The following is a 15,547-nucleotide window of genomic DNA, read 5'->3' on the forward strand; positions in this document are numbered from 1 at the left end:
CCAAGCCTCAGCACCACACAACATACCCTTGTGCAGCAAACCTGCACATGTACCCCCGAATCGAAAATAAAAGTTGAAGATAAAAGAGAGAGAGAGAGAGACCCAATGGAGGAAAAGGAGAAGCTACCAGTCCTCTTAAAGTTTAGGCCTAGAACTGGCACAGAGCCACTTTCTCCCCCTTCTGTTGGCTAACATGAGTACAGACCAGCCCAAATTCAATGAGGGGACTGAACAGGAGTGTAAATATTGGGAAGTGTGGTTGATTGGATGACTCTCCTTAGAGACTAGTTACCACAGTTAGATAATCCAGTATGCCAAAATTTCTGAAAGCTTACAAATATCATAAATCCTATATATATATATATATATATATATATATATATATATATATAGGTATTTGCGATATTTTATTTATACATTATATATAATACATATATATAAAGTTCTTGTGACAAGAACTGCTGTTGCTCACCAATATCTGTGTTCTCTTCCTCCCAGGCACACAGCAATACCACATTTTCCAGCCTCCCTTGAAGTTAGGTGTGGCCATGTCAATGAGTTTTGGTCAGTGAAGTATGTGTGGAAGTGCCATGCCTCGCTCTCAGGCCTGGTCTGTCTGAGTGTCCTACTAGATTTAGTATCCATCATTGGTTGTTGCCTGAAGCAGTATTCACTATGATGGTTGCAAAATGATGGACTTTCAACTCTGACATTCCCCCCACACTTACTACTCATTACTTGGCTTTACTATAGCCAAGAGCCCTCCCTTCTCACCCATTTATGTGTTTGTTTATCTACTGATTAAAAATATGATCTCATTGCTGTTCTTAATTCTTTTGGTGTTTAAATTGTCTCAGACTTGGGTGAATGAGAGCCTGTATTTGGTGGATGTTGTGTCTTTTTTTTCTTTCTTTTTAAAGAACTTTCCTACTTCCTAACATAAAAAAATACTCCAGACTTATTCTCTACCTACCCTGTCCCAGATCTAGAATTTTCCCTTTCTCCAAGAAGCTCTGATTCCTTTCATGGGGAAATGCTATTTAGAAACCACATCGAGATGCTAGCTGAGCTCATTGCTATTGGGGTGTCTGTGCTTTTAGGAGACAAAGTTAGGAAATATATGAATGTTTATACACACACATAGACATGCAAACATATGTACATGAACAAGTGCACATATATACACGCACTGACATTTACACACACAATATACACAGTTTAGAAATCACAAGTTTGCACAGATAACATTAAATGCAATCCATCCCCACAGGGGATTTCCTACACCATTTCATATATGTCCATTCACCACACTGAAGACCTGGGACCCAACAAAATATGTGCATTTATTCATTTGCTTAATCCTATAATACATCTAAAGTAGTTTCAGAATTTCCTTGTTCATACAATCACAAAAAGAAAACCTACTCAAAACAGTTCAGGGTTTGTTTGCTGCTCTCCCCCTCCTAAGACTTAGGGCACGTAGTCAAATACCATGTTCTTAAGGTTCTTAAGTTAGCCAGCTTGCTCCAATTTTTCATTCTGTGTGGTTATGCAATTCATTCAAAATATCTTAGGGTTCATATGTTTTCATTGGTTTTCAGCATTAGGTTCTTTTCTCTTCCCATCCTTGTTGATTTAATTATATGTTTTTTAAAGAGGTAGAACATACACATGCATCTAAAAAACAAAACTGTACAGAAAGATGTTCTTAGAAAATGCCACTCTCTTCCACGTCCCTTCCTCTGCATTTCCCTTCCAACACCCTCTGTAGGTAGCTAACTTCAAAGTCTTCTGGTTTATCCTCCCTGTGTTTCTTTTTGTAAAGATAAATATATGCATATGTTTTTAAAATTTATTCTTTCTTATACAAAGGGAAATATATCATATATATATTCTTTTACATATATATGCTTTATATATAAATTTTTTTAACTTCACAATATCTTTTGGTAATCACTCCATATCAATTCATAGAGACCTTTCTCATTGTTTTCATAATTATATAGCACTCTACTATGTGAATGCACCATAGTTTACTCAACTAACCTCCTATGCTTGTACATTTAGGTAACACAAAAAACATTTTCAGTATAAATAATGCTGTAATAAACTTTTGCATTTTTTTAATGTTACAGGCATATCTTTAAGGTAGACTCTAGGGTCAAAGAGTAAATGCATCAACAAAATCACCTCCATAAACGTTGTACCATTTTACATTTTTATCAGCAATGTATAAAAATGCCTGCTTCCCCAGCCTACTAACACAGTGTATTGTCAAGCTTAGAAATTTTTGCCAGTCTTGACGGGTAGAAAATAGTATCATATCCTCCAGTTTCATCCATGTTATTGTAACTGGCACTATACTCCATGAAAGAAGCCAGATACAGCAAGAATAAGACTGCATGATCTTACATGTGAAATCTGAGGGAAAAAAAAGTCAAATACATAGAAACAGAGTAGAACAGTGGTTATCAGGGATGGGGAGAAGGAAGAAATGGGGAGATGTAGGACAAAGGGCACAAATTTGTCATTGTGTAAGATAAGTCTAGAGATCTAATGTATAGCACGAGGACTACAGTTATTAATATTGTATTATATATTGAAGATTTGCCAAGAGAATGGTTTTTAAGTACACTAACCACAAAAAAAACTGTTAAATTGCTTACCTATAATAATCATTTCACCATGGATATTTACATCAAATATTATATTGCACACCTTAAATTTATATAATAAAATATATTATATAAATATGTACATAAATACATATAATGATAATGCATTAAAAGGAAAATAGTATCTCATCTATATATGTTGTATAATTTTTCTCAGAGCAAAAAGACACAACAAAAGAAATAGGAATGTAACCTCAGTGACCTGAGGTTCACAAACTAGAACACTCTCATCTCAAAAAGAGCAATTATCAACCAGTGATTTCAGCTGAGGAGTGAATTTTAGAACTGCCCATATCCAGAGCAATGCCTCTTTGCAAGCCTTGCTGAGTCCTATTTATAATGCACTCTGCCATTTGGAGATCTAATCCATTTGCCTCAAATGGGGTTGTTTACGCAACTAGACTCCCAAATTTCTGTCTACTTCTTTATTTAATTATTTAATAATCAATTTCAACCTTATTGCCTAAGGTGGGAAAATATTCCATATGCCAGCCCAGGTAGATTTGCCACTCAATTGACTCAATTAATATATTGATCACTTGACTCTATTAGAATTCTTTGCATATTCCTCTTCTCTAGAAGGACATATTTTGTATAGGTATGTAAATGGCTAACTGTGTTTGTATCTATTTCATACCTATATCTGGTTCTACACTTGTAGCTTCTAAGGTCGTGCTATATAAGACTCCAGCTTGTCTTTCAAGTCTTTTCCCCACTTCTTCCACAGAGTCGACGCTCTAGATCATGAATTTTCAATGGTTTTTATAGTAGAAAATTTGTTTCAAATGAAATTCAATTCGTATAAAAGATGTATACAAAGAAAGGGTAAATTAGGTTATGGCCACTTGCTGCACAAAAGATTTCAAAACAATATTCTTTTATTCCAAAGATCAAAAAAATTCTTGAAGAAAGAAACACTTTCATTTAGCATGGTAAGTCTAGTTATTTTGTATCATACTGTAAATTTTTTTCAACTATCTGTGATTTGTATCCACAGATTTCAAGATTCTTGAATGCAGAAACTCTGTGTGTATGTGTGTGTGTGTGTGTGGTGTGTGTGATGAAATAGTGACAGAATCCCCAAACAGAAGTCTCCCTAGGCAGGGCTCCTATTACTGCTTACCTTGGCTCCCCTTCCACTACCAGCATGCTGAACCAATAGGATTACAGTGAGAATCCTATCCTGGAATAAATATCCACTTAGGCTCACAACTCTATCTCCTCTTCTCATCTTTCTCAGCAAGTTACATAGCTCCAACCTTTCTACAGAAGTTCAACTTCCCCAGTCTGGTGAAGTGCTCAGCTAGTTTTTGCTGAGAGGGGCAGGTCTCATAGGTGACCCGCTAATTAATTAATTAAGCAAATAAGATCCACTGAATGAACAGGCAAATGAACGAAGACCAAAGCTACTCTTTCTAGACCTTCTGTCGCCTTTGTTTCCCACACCACCAACCTGGACAAGGATAGGCCAAGGCTTATTTTTGTTTCTTTTAGTGCACGGTCTTAGAGGTTTTGACCATATGGTCTATGTCACGCCTTCAGCATGGTCAAAATTCAGCCAATAATGGTGATGTTTGTTTCATTTCCAATATAGCACCCACATCCTGCAGATGCTATTTACTCTTCTAAGCAGCATCCTGAAACACTGAAGACACTGTAGCAGATGCTCCATGTGTAGCTTCACCTAACTGTGCCAGAGTTTCAGCTTTCACGTTGGAAATAAAAGTATGCACAAGGGTGATAGGTGGGAGCGAGGCCCAGAGGGGGAAGGAGACAGAGGCAGGGAGAAGGAAGGATGTTGGCCTTGGCCTCGCTTGGAGGAGATACAGGGCTTTACAAGAGCTCACTAACATAAAGAATTGAGCCAAATGTTGCCCAAACTAGGCTGCCTGCAAATGCCAAATAATAAGAATCCTTTATCAGGAACACTAGGAACCTTTTCAGGAGAGAAGCATAAAGAATTCCGGGAAGCACATATTCAAAGCCTGTTTCCTAGGCAGCTGAAGCCACCCACCTTCTCTTGCACAAATGGAGCCAAATTCAGTTCTCAAATGTGCCGTTTGCCTTGGCTTTCAAAACAATCCTGGGAGTTCAGCTGATTTCTTTTGCTTGCTGAAAGAAGCCTGTAAGAGAAGGGTTTAATGCTGCTCTCTATCTGGTCATTGGAAATCCTTTCATTCCCAGCCCATCCTGCCTCCCAAGCACCCTACCTCAGCCTCAGTTCTATCTTTGCAGTAGCCTTGAGCTGAGTTGTCACTCTAGTCACTGTGGAAACGCAACAGAGCAGTTAACCTTCTTGAAGTTCTTTGAAGTCTTGGGGAGGAACAGAACAAATCATCTATTGCCTTCTTGCTGTCTTCTGGGACCCTGAAGGTAGCTTTAAAATTTGGCTTTAGTTGGAATATGGGACTTGAAGACAGATCTTGGGGAGAAAATGAGGGTTTGTTTAAATAAATTATAGCACAACTATGTGATAAAATATTACACAGCCATTAAGAAACATGTATAAGAGTACCTAATTATATGGGGGAAAGTTCAGGATAACGTATTAAATGGGGAAAAAAAGCAAGTTTCAAAAGAGAATGGTCTGAGGAAAGTGAAAATGTGTGTGTCTAGAAGGAAAAAAACACCAAATATCAATTGTGGCTACATCTGGGTATAGAACTGTGGATAGTTTTTAATTCCTTCTTTTTCTTTCCTTTCAAATTTTCTATGAGGAACACATTAAATTTTAATCATAGAAAGGATATTAATATAGAATGAAACAAAAATAATAAAGGAAATATAATGTACAAATTGGGCAAAAGTCATGCCACGTTATGACCAGAGAATTTTCCCTCACTTCACTAAGTTATTTCTCTTCCTTCCCCTTCTAGCACCTGTAGTCTCATCTTTACAAGTCGACATTGTTTTGTACATCGTCCTACAACTCTGATAGCTCACTGAAAGCATGTTCTGTTTCCCCAGGACTGCCTTTTATTTTTCTCTTGCACACAAACGCCCACCTTCAATGACTAAGGGTAGAGCTATACACACAGCAGGTATAAGGTTGAATTTCAAGTCATTTTAACAAAGCCAGAGTCACTATGAGAAGGAAAGGAATGTTAAGAGGTGCTAGGAAAGGGGTGAGTCAAGTGACCTAAGATGGAGGTGACAGAGAGATAAAGAGACAGACAGACAGACATAGACAGATAGATAGATGATATAGATAGATAGATAGATAGATAGATAGATAGATAGATAGATAGATAGATAAGCAATTCTTCATCCTGATGCTTTGTATTCCCTAGAAGGAAGGTGAGGAGATCTTCTGAACAATTTTTTAATCTGAAAAAATTATCCCTGTCTAACACACACACACACACACACACACACACACACACACACACACACACACACACAGAGTCTGTTTCACATTAAGATCTGTAGCCCCCAGCATAGAACTTGGTGGTGCTCAATAACTACTCCCTGAATGAACGAAAAACAAATGCCCACTCTCCATTGTACAGTGCCCTTCCTTATATCACAGACCCTCTTTCAGATTAGGGAACACACTAAGCAGGCGGACTAAGTATCTACACAATCATGAAGTTCAGAGCCTCCACTAGGAGAAAGGAGTCCATCAGAAGTTGATGCAGCCAGGGTGGAGAGGACAGGCTACTTAATTAAAAAGCATTCCAAGGTCTCCTGGCTTCCCAGAAAGCCTGGCAAAGAGCACTGGGTAAGTGCACAACCAAACCCAGTCCTGTCCTGCTAGGACTGGAATGCCTTGCAGGGTAGGGATCCTGAGAAAGGTTAAGAGCAAGCCTTGGCGAATTGACAGTCCACCAGCCAGATGGGTTTTTGCTTTGGCTTTGTTTGACTTGACTTTGAGTGTGTTGTGTTTTATAAACACTTGATTTTAAATATCTCATTTTCAGTGGTGCAGGTGTGCTCCTATTCACCCTATTCCACATCCTCCCAGTCTTCCTCCTAGCAGTTTCTCCAATTTACATTACCCAACAGCTTTTGGGTTTATAACTTGTGCTTGGAATGAAGCCATGGGGAACAATGCCTCTACTACTGTAGAGAAGATAATAAAAATATTAATTATAGTAGCAAACGTCCAGTAAGTGCTTACAGTGTGCCAGGTACCATCCTAAGGGCTTTATGTGCAGGTATCATCTAACCTTCAACACAGGCTGACACTGTTGGGATTCTGTTCAGGTTCCTTTAGACCCCACTTATGAGTTCTGTGTATTCCTCTCCAGCAAATGTGTGCTTATGTGTTTAAATAGGGGACTTACAACTCTTTCCAGTGGATTGACTCCGAGCTACTCGGGCCTAGTAATTTACATTCTCCCCATCCCTTCCCAGCAATAATAATTGGCCACAGGATTACTTATACTCAAAGCTCCCCCACAGGATCAGGCTGGGGCTTCATTACAAAACACGTGTGCCTGACTACTTCCCTTTTCCTGTCATACCTGATTATTTTCATCCTACATATGAGGAAAGTGAAGCCCAAATTAATTGCCTCAATGTACAAAATGGCAAGTTGCAGAACCCAGAGCTATCTTCAGAGGGATTTCTAAAGGTGTGTTAAAACACAAGATGAAAGAAATTAATGTGAAAAAGAACACAAGGCCTAGACTCTTCCTTTTGACACAGGATATCTAGATCATTTGTACAGTAGTAATGATGGCTTGTTACGTTGTGTCTGTCTACCTCTCTCTTCATCTGTTTGTCCTTCCCTTCATCTCCTCTAAGGGCTCTTCACTTGGAAAAACTGTGGCCATAGAAAAGGGTTTCGTTGAGGAATGAGCTATTTTCCCTGTGTAAAGAGGCTGACATACACGTTGATAGAAGCCCGTGATAGTAGATACCTTGGTCTACACAGCCAACAGTTGATCTACCATGTCACCATATTGACAAATAAAGCACTGCACAGCTTAGCTAGCTGTTTTTGTATTGTTGCCATATATTTGAACCAAATTGCATAAAAGCTGAGTCATATGTTCATACATTCAAAAAACATTTACTGAGATCTACTCTATACAAAGCACTGTGTTAAGATGGGATACAGCTACAAACCAGACAGACCTTTGCAAAGTTAGTCCACAGAGAGGTTATTCCTTGGGAAAATGCCATAAGTACGTGTGAAGTAGAGACACTCACCTTTTTCATGCTCTGTGATAACAGCAAGATAAGGTCCTTCTCAGGCTGTCCTACAGGTCTGTCCTCTGAGGACCCTTAGGCTCCATGCTTTTTCTTTATTTTAATTTTTTTTTCTTTTTATATTGAGTCAGGGTCTCACTATGTTGCCCAGGCTGCTCTTCAACTCCCGGCCTCAGGGAATCCTCCTGCCTCAGCCTTCCAAAGTGCTAGGATCACAGGTGTGAGTCACTGCACCTGGCCTCCATGCTTCAATATTCTCTAAAGGCCACACAAAATAAAGCTGAAGGCAAACCACAACCATGTTCCTTTGCATCTTCCTTAAATTGGTGACTTATTTTCTATGTTGACACCAGGGCTTTATCATTGCAGTAGGTACAAGTATGGAGTCAGATGATTAAATAAATTCCTAAAAGACAAAGACTCCACTAAGAGGTCACCAAAGGGTGAGTGCAGTGGCCCATGCCCGAGGCAGGAGAATTGCTTGAGCCCAGGAGTCTGAGACCAGGCTGGGCAACATAGCGACACCGTGTCTTTGCAAAAATATTTTTTTAAATTAGCCAGGCACAGTGGCACATGCCTATAGTCCCAGCTACTTGGGAGGCTGAGGTGGGAGTCCTAGCTACTTGAGCCCAGGAGTTTGTGACTCCAGCCTGGGAGAAAGAACAAAACCCTATCAAAAAAAAGAAAAAAAAAGAAGAAGATTGTCAAAAGAAGTCACCTTAAAACTGAAAAAAATAATATGGTTTCTCCTGTGTTTACAGTTTTCTGAAGGCATCTTGAGTCCTTTTTTTCCTCTTTCTAAGAACAATGATACATCTTGGATCCTTCATAGTTACCTTTTTCACTGATGTTTTAAACACAAGTACAATGCAATCTAATAATAGTAATATTGAAAACCTGCTACTGTCTTCAAGACACTTTTTACTATGACATGCATTCTTAAACAGTAATTACTTACAAATAATAATTGATTTTTTCAATTTACTCTGTATAAACACAGTAAGGAAGATATTATTGTCATGACCTTACAGATGACACAATTGAAGTTAGAGTTTTTAAGTTACATATCCAAAGTCATATGGTCTTATTTGTTTCTACTATGCAAAGCCAGTGATTGATAATTTTATTTGAATGGAAATTTTCATTTGCTTTCACTTTTCTTACTTTCATATGTATCCCAGAAGGTATTTTCATCCAATGTCTATGTCTATTTAATTCTGCCTCAATTAAAAGAAAAATCAAAGAAAATCTTTTTTATTTTTGTTCCCTTAGTATATAAGATTATCTTGAAATTTGGTTATAAGGACTATAACATTTTAATATTTTCCACTCTCTTTCTATATTTGGACCATTACAGAAAATAGCCCTTTGTTCCTGTCTCATTGGTCAGGAAATTATTTTAATAATTAATTGATTTTCCACTCTCTTTCTATAATTGGACAATTACAGAAAATAGCCCTTTGTTCCTGTTTCATTTGTCAGTAAATTATTTTAATAATTAATTGATTTTGCTCTTTAGTTAAATTAGTTACAAGATAATGTTGAACAAATTTTGTGGCCAAAATGTCTGGTGGGCAATTTAAGTCAATCTGTTTATTAATGATGATGATGATGATGATGATGATGATGATAAAACATGAGCTTGTAAGCTCTATAGTTCAAAAAGTGCATCTATTTAGTGTTATGAATTTAAGTGCAGTGCCTGGCACAAAGTAGGCGTGACCTCGAGGGTATCAAAATCCAGAGTGAAAAAGGTAAACAATGAAAGAAGTGAAGAAGGCTGGCACAGAAAACCAAAGGAACTGTAAGTGAAATTAGCTAAAAAGGCTTGGTTGAGATAAAGGTTAAAATTACCGGCCTTTGAAAGAGAAATTCTACACTTTAACTTCAAAACTTCACAGCCTTTCCCTTTTTTTATGCCTCTTTCCTGTATCAGATCATCTCCATGCTCATGACGACCTATGAGTGACAATGATGGAGAAGTCCTAGGTGGTGTGCTAATATCTAGTTGGCTTTATGTCAGCCTTTAAATAACTTCTTTCCTACAGGATTATATTGCTGTTGATAAATGGAATTAAGAGAGGATAGAAGTGGAAATTGTTAATGGATGTAAAGGAGATCTGCAGAGATCATCTCCTGAGTTCAAGCCTACGTATCTGTCTTTCACAGCAACAACAAAATCAGTTATTGGTGATGTTTACAGAAACCCAATCAATGAAACTGGGGCTTCATACGTTTTTTCATTTGTTTGTTTGTTTTTGCAGTAGCCCTCTGAGGTTCTTTTGAAAATCGTGGACTCTTTTCAAAAGAAAAAAAAAAAGATATGCTTTTATATATACCCATCCTTGTTTTCAATTTTCTTCTGGCTCTCCTACTCCCTGATGGAACCATGGACATTGGATCTATGGACCTAGAGAATTTCTCTCTGGATAGTTTATAATGCCTCTTCTAGATCTAATATTTTCTTTATTTATGAGTTGATACAGTTGTATTCACATTCCAACACTGCCAAGTTTTTTTGTTGTTGGTTTGTTTTTGTTTTTTGAGACAGGATCTTGCTCCATCACCCAGGCTGGAGTGCGGTGATACAATCTTAGCTCCCTGCAGCCTCAACCTCCCAGGCTCAAGAGATACTTCTATCTCAGTCTCCCAAGTAGCTGGGACTACAGGCATGTACCACCATACCCAGCTAATTTTTGTACTTTTTGTAGAGAGGTTTCACCATGAAGCCCAGGCTGGTCTCAAACTCCTGGGCTCAAGCGATCCACCTGTCTTGGCCTCCCAAAATGTTGAGATTACAGGCGTGAGCCACCACACCTGGCCCAACACTGCCACATTTTATCCATATTATCTGGGTTAAGTTTCTCAACCTCTCCAAGCTCCTGGCTCTTCATTGTAATTGTAAGGATTATATGAAGTCATGTGTACAAAAAGCCTTACCTCCTCCCCTTTGTCTCTGTGGTAGGCCAAATAATGCCCCCCTTCCCAAAGATGTCCACACCAATCCCTGGGTTTTATACATGTGTTAAACTGTGAGGCAAAAGGGACTTTGCAGGTATAATGAAGGTTACAGATCTTATGACAGGGAGATGAGCCTGGATTATCTGGTGGGCCCAGTCTAATTATGTGAGCCCTTGAAAGCAGAGAAACTTTTCCACCTGGAGCCGGAGAGAAGTGGCGAAAGCAGCAGCGGGAGAAATGAGGCAGAGGAGAGGGCAGGGAGATGTGGAATGTGGGGATGCAATCAGCATTGCTGACTTTGAGGATGGATGAAAGGAGCCACAATCCAGAGAAGGCAGGTGGCCTCGATGCTGAGAATGACTCAGCCAATAGACAGCAAGGAAACAGAGACCTCAGTCCTACAACTGCAAAAACTTGGATTCTGCCAGCAATCAGAATGAGCCTGGAATTGGATTCTCCTACATAGCCTTCAGTAAGGAAAGCAGCTCTGCTGACATCTCAATTTTGGTATGGTGAAACCCTGGGCAGGACTCAGCCTAATCACCAAGAATTTTGATTTACAGAACTGTGAGACAATTAATGTGTGCTGTTTTAAACCATAAGTTTTTGGTCATTTGTTATGTCAGCAATCGAAAAAAAATACCCCTACATTTCCCTATTCTCATGACAACCTACTCTCCCAAGGGTGGATTGGTTAATTCCCCCATAAAGTGTATTTCAGCTGAGTTGTTGCTGTGCCCAGGTTTTTTGTTGTGATTTTTTTTTTCAAATTATATTTGCTCTTCTACTTATAAGTGAAAGAAAGTGTAGGCAGCAACAATCAGAATGGAGAAGGTGTTTGAAAAGATTGTGTCTTTTTCCTGGCATTTCTAAAGTTATACTACAGCAGAAGCTGCAAGTCCAGTTGATCTTTTCACAAGTAAGCCTCTGTGTGTTGGCCAGCACCCTGTCTTGCCTACCAAGACAACACGCTTCTTTGTTCAGACCTCCGACTCTCAATCAACTTTTCTCATCAGCCCTACATAGCCCCCACACCTGGGCTAATCAAGGGATTTCTCTGGGGACATGGACTCAGACTCCTGGTTGGTTTCCATGTATAAAGGATAGCTCTCAGGAAGCCAAGTGGATAGCTGGAGGAGGATAACACAGAACCTCCAGTAAATATTCTGCTGTGATGGAATCCGGAGTTGCCTTGCAGTTCCTTCAAACACTGTCATTGCTGAGAGCTGAGAGCTGATGCTGCAGTAGGATTTTATCAAGTTGCTCCTTTAAAGAGAGTGAGCCCCTGTTTTTCAAACACTCAGCCTGCTTGTATGGTCAATAGGCTATACTTCCCATTCATTTCCACAGGGAACGGGGTGATATGATTTGGCTCTGTGTCCCCACCCAAATCTCATCCTGAATTGTAATCCCTATAATCCCCACAAGTTGAGGGAAGAACCCAATGGGAGGTTATTAGACCATGGGGGCGGTTTCCCCCATGCTATAATGGTTTTATAAGGGACTCTTCCTGCTTCACTCCTTACTCTTCTCTCTCCTGCCGCCTTGTGAAGGTGCCTGATTCACCTTCCGTAAATTTCCTGAGGCTGCCTCAGCCACGTGGAACTGTGAGTCCATTAAACCTCTTTCCTTTACAAATTACCCAGTCTCAGGTAGTATCTTTACAGCTGTGTGAAAATGAATACACCAGGTAACTTGGCTTGGACCTATGGGGCATCATACCTGGGGAAGCAGATATCTGATGCACTTGGTCTGGATGGTCCCACACTGCACAATAGCCAAAATATGAACAAGTAGACACCAAGTGGAATAAGCTCCTGAGTCTGAGTGGAGGCCCTAGGGCTCATCAGAAAATATGATCACAGGGTCATGGGATGGCATCATGTGACTGACCAACTCAGTCTGACCATCATGTGACTGTACCAGAATTTTGAAGCAACATAGGAAAGAGAAGCTTGAATCTTTCCAGCTTCTGTAGCTGTTGTCAAAGGGACTTGATGCAAAGCACAGGACAGCAATTTTACTGTGTGCATTTCAGAAGATTTTCCGAATAACAGAACTGGAACTTCTCTGTCTCATGCTCAGGAGATTGACCTGGGTTTTCATGTTGGCTGAATTTCCACTGGCCTCTTTGATCTCTGGTTGTTCAATATGCCCTCGTGCTCAGCATTTCCAGGCTCACCATAGCTTTCTCTCATCTTTCTTCTTCCTGTCACAGCCAAGCTTTAGATTGTCTGGATTATAAATCCCAACTCATTAGATGGCCTATCATAGATTGTAATTTGCCTTTCATTACACTGTTCTGTATTATTTTTTATTGTTTACCCTGTAAAAATGTACATTCAGATATGTGAATGTTGCAGACATAGCTATTTGTCTAAGGTTCTGAATCAGGACCATGGAAGCAGAAGGATCCTCAGGATAGAGAGAGAACAGGAAACAAAGTCTGGAATAAAAATTATGGATTTAAATCCCTGACCACTCCACAGTAGCCTTGAATAACTATGAAATTTCTCTTTGCTCATCTTTTTGACTATAAAATAGGAGTAATTAGACCGATTTATTGTGAAGACTCATTGGAAATCCATGTTCTTACAACAGCCTCCAAGCCTTCTGGCTCTCTCACCCCACCTCCTCCCTATCTTATCTTCTACCTCTCTCTCCTTGTGCTCCTCCTGCTCCAGTCACACTGTCCTGTTAGATATTCCTCAAATACACCCAGAACTGTCTCCCAAGGACATGTGCACTCTCTTCTCTCTCCTTGGGAAGCTCTGTCCTTAGATAACCACATGGTTTGCTCTCCCATGTCCTTGGGTGAGCTGCTCAAGTCAGAGACCTACCCTCATCACCTATATTATTTAGAGCAATATCACACTGCCACTTCTACACCTCCCAACCCTGGTACTTCATAGCCCTCTTGAGTACTTTGTTTGTCCACTGCTCTTATCACCAACTGACATATTACTTATTTATTTTGCATATTGCTCTCCATTAAGAGTTGAGTTTGACTGTTTTATTCACTGTTGTATCTGCAGCAATTCTATGAAGCATGTTTAAAACATTTTAGGTGCTCAAAAAATCAATCCAGAAAGAGTGACTGAGAGAACTTATATAAAGTGCTAATGCCTATTACAGGAAGGGCATTTAAGAAACTGCTAATGACAATATATCTGATGGGTAGTTGCCTGAAAGAAACTCTTTTTTAGAGGATTTTCTTGGTGATTTAAAATTTAAACTTACTTTATTTGGTGACTTAAAATGTATACTTCACTTTGAAACTCTGAGATGAAATAATTTGCATCTAGGGAACTAGACTTAAATCTCCTTAGAAATAGCTAACTACCGCTCTGGTGGGTGACTTGGGGCTGGTTCTGTGATCCAAAATGAGAATTTCTCTCTGAAGAGGTAACAAAACAGGAAGTTGGAGAGGAGGGAGATATTTAGCTCCCTGAAGAAGTGGTGTCAATGGCATGGACTTTGGCATCAAGAGATCTGGATTCAGATCCTGATTCTACCACTTAATAGCTAAGGGACTTTGAGTAAAATTTACCCTTGCTGAGTCTTGCAGTCTCTTCCTTTCAAATGATGGTAAGAATAGCTATTGTCTCACGATGTTTCTGCTTCACATGCAGTGTCTCATGTATGAGAAATAAGGCCATTCATATAAAAATGTTTTACAAACTATTAATCACTATGCAAGGATTGGCTATTGTTATTGCTTAGTGGGACTTGTAGGCGCTACAGGTTGTCTTGACCTCAAAAAAATGCCACTTAGTCATTTGTACAAGATTTTGACTTTGAAGTGTTAAGTTCTATTTCATGAATTTCTTCCCAGTCTGTGACTTTCTTTGCTTTGAGCTTTGATAGCCGTCTAGCACATTCACTTTTATATTCCGATGATACTTTTCTTCAAGAAACTCGAGATGCTTTGTAGATGATTATCTCATTCATTCTTGCAATTTGAAAAGAAAGAATAAAATTATTTTGAGTCTAGCAAAATGGAGAAAAGCAGGATCACAAAACCCAGGCTGGTCGGGCACAGTGGCTCATGCCCGTAATCTCAGTACTTTGGCAAGCTAAAGCAGGAGAACTGCTCGTGCTCAAGAGTTCAAGACCAGCCTGGGCAACATAGTAAGACTCCACCTCTCCAAAAAATTTTAAGATAGCCACGTATGGTGGCATGTATCTATAGTCCTAGCTACTTGGGAAGCTGAAGCAGGAGGATCACTTGAACCTAGAAGTTCAAGATTATAGTCAGCTCTGATCATGCCACTGCACTCCAGCCTGGGTAACACAGTAAGATCATCTCAAAGAAAAAAAAGAATCACAGGCTAATTTCTCATCTATGCATTGACCCTCATTTCCATGGAAGGAGGGCTTTGCACCCTCTATCTGGCCTGTGCCCATCCCTACCAGGTATATCAGCGTTTTAGCCAAGACATGAGGGAAGGAGAGAAGAGCTTTTACAGAATCTTGTGATAGAACAGGGAACTTTAAACCATTGTAGAGAGGAAATGCAGTGTTTCAACTCTTGTTGATTATGACTGTTAAACAAAAATTATAAAAAGCCACTGTTTTGGGCTAAGGTGATTGTTAAACAAAAACGATAAGAAGCCACTGTTGGCCAGGTGCAGTGGCTCACACCTGTAATCCCAGCACTTTGGGAGGCCAAGGTGGGCAGATTACGAGGTCAGGAGATCGAGACCATGCTGGCCAACATGGTGAAACCCCGTCTCTACTAAAAACACAAAAAT

At 39.5% G+C, this 15,547-nt stretch overlaps 2 long non-coding RNA genes across 5 annotated transcripts in view; both read right to left on the minus strand.

Moving 5' to 3' along the window:
• The window catches only part of LOC107128807 (uncharacterized), a 269,214-nt gene that overhangs the window by 196,821 nt on the left and 56,846 nt on the right, over positions 1-15,547 (minus strand). The gene's annotated exons all lie outside the window — the stretch shown is intronic.
• LOC102135587 (uncharacterized) lies at positions 1,326-9,169 on the minus strand. Its single transcript, XR_010583371.2, has 4 exons — positions 7,833-9,169; positions 4,886-5,097; positions 4,690-4,798; positions 1,326-1,690 (listed from the first exon to the last, which is right to left on the minus strand). It is a non-coding gene; the product is annotated as an uncharacterized lncRNA (long non-coding RNA).

Source organism: Macaca fascicularis, chromosome 1 (assembly GCF_037993035.2).
Source record: "Macaca fascicularis isolate 582-1 chromosome 1, T2T-MFA8v1.1".
NCBI classification, from domain to species: domain Eukaryota; kingdom Metazoa; phylum Chordata; class Mammalia; order Primates; family Cercopithecidae; genus Macaca; species Macaca fascicularis.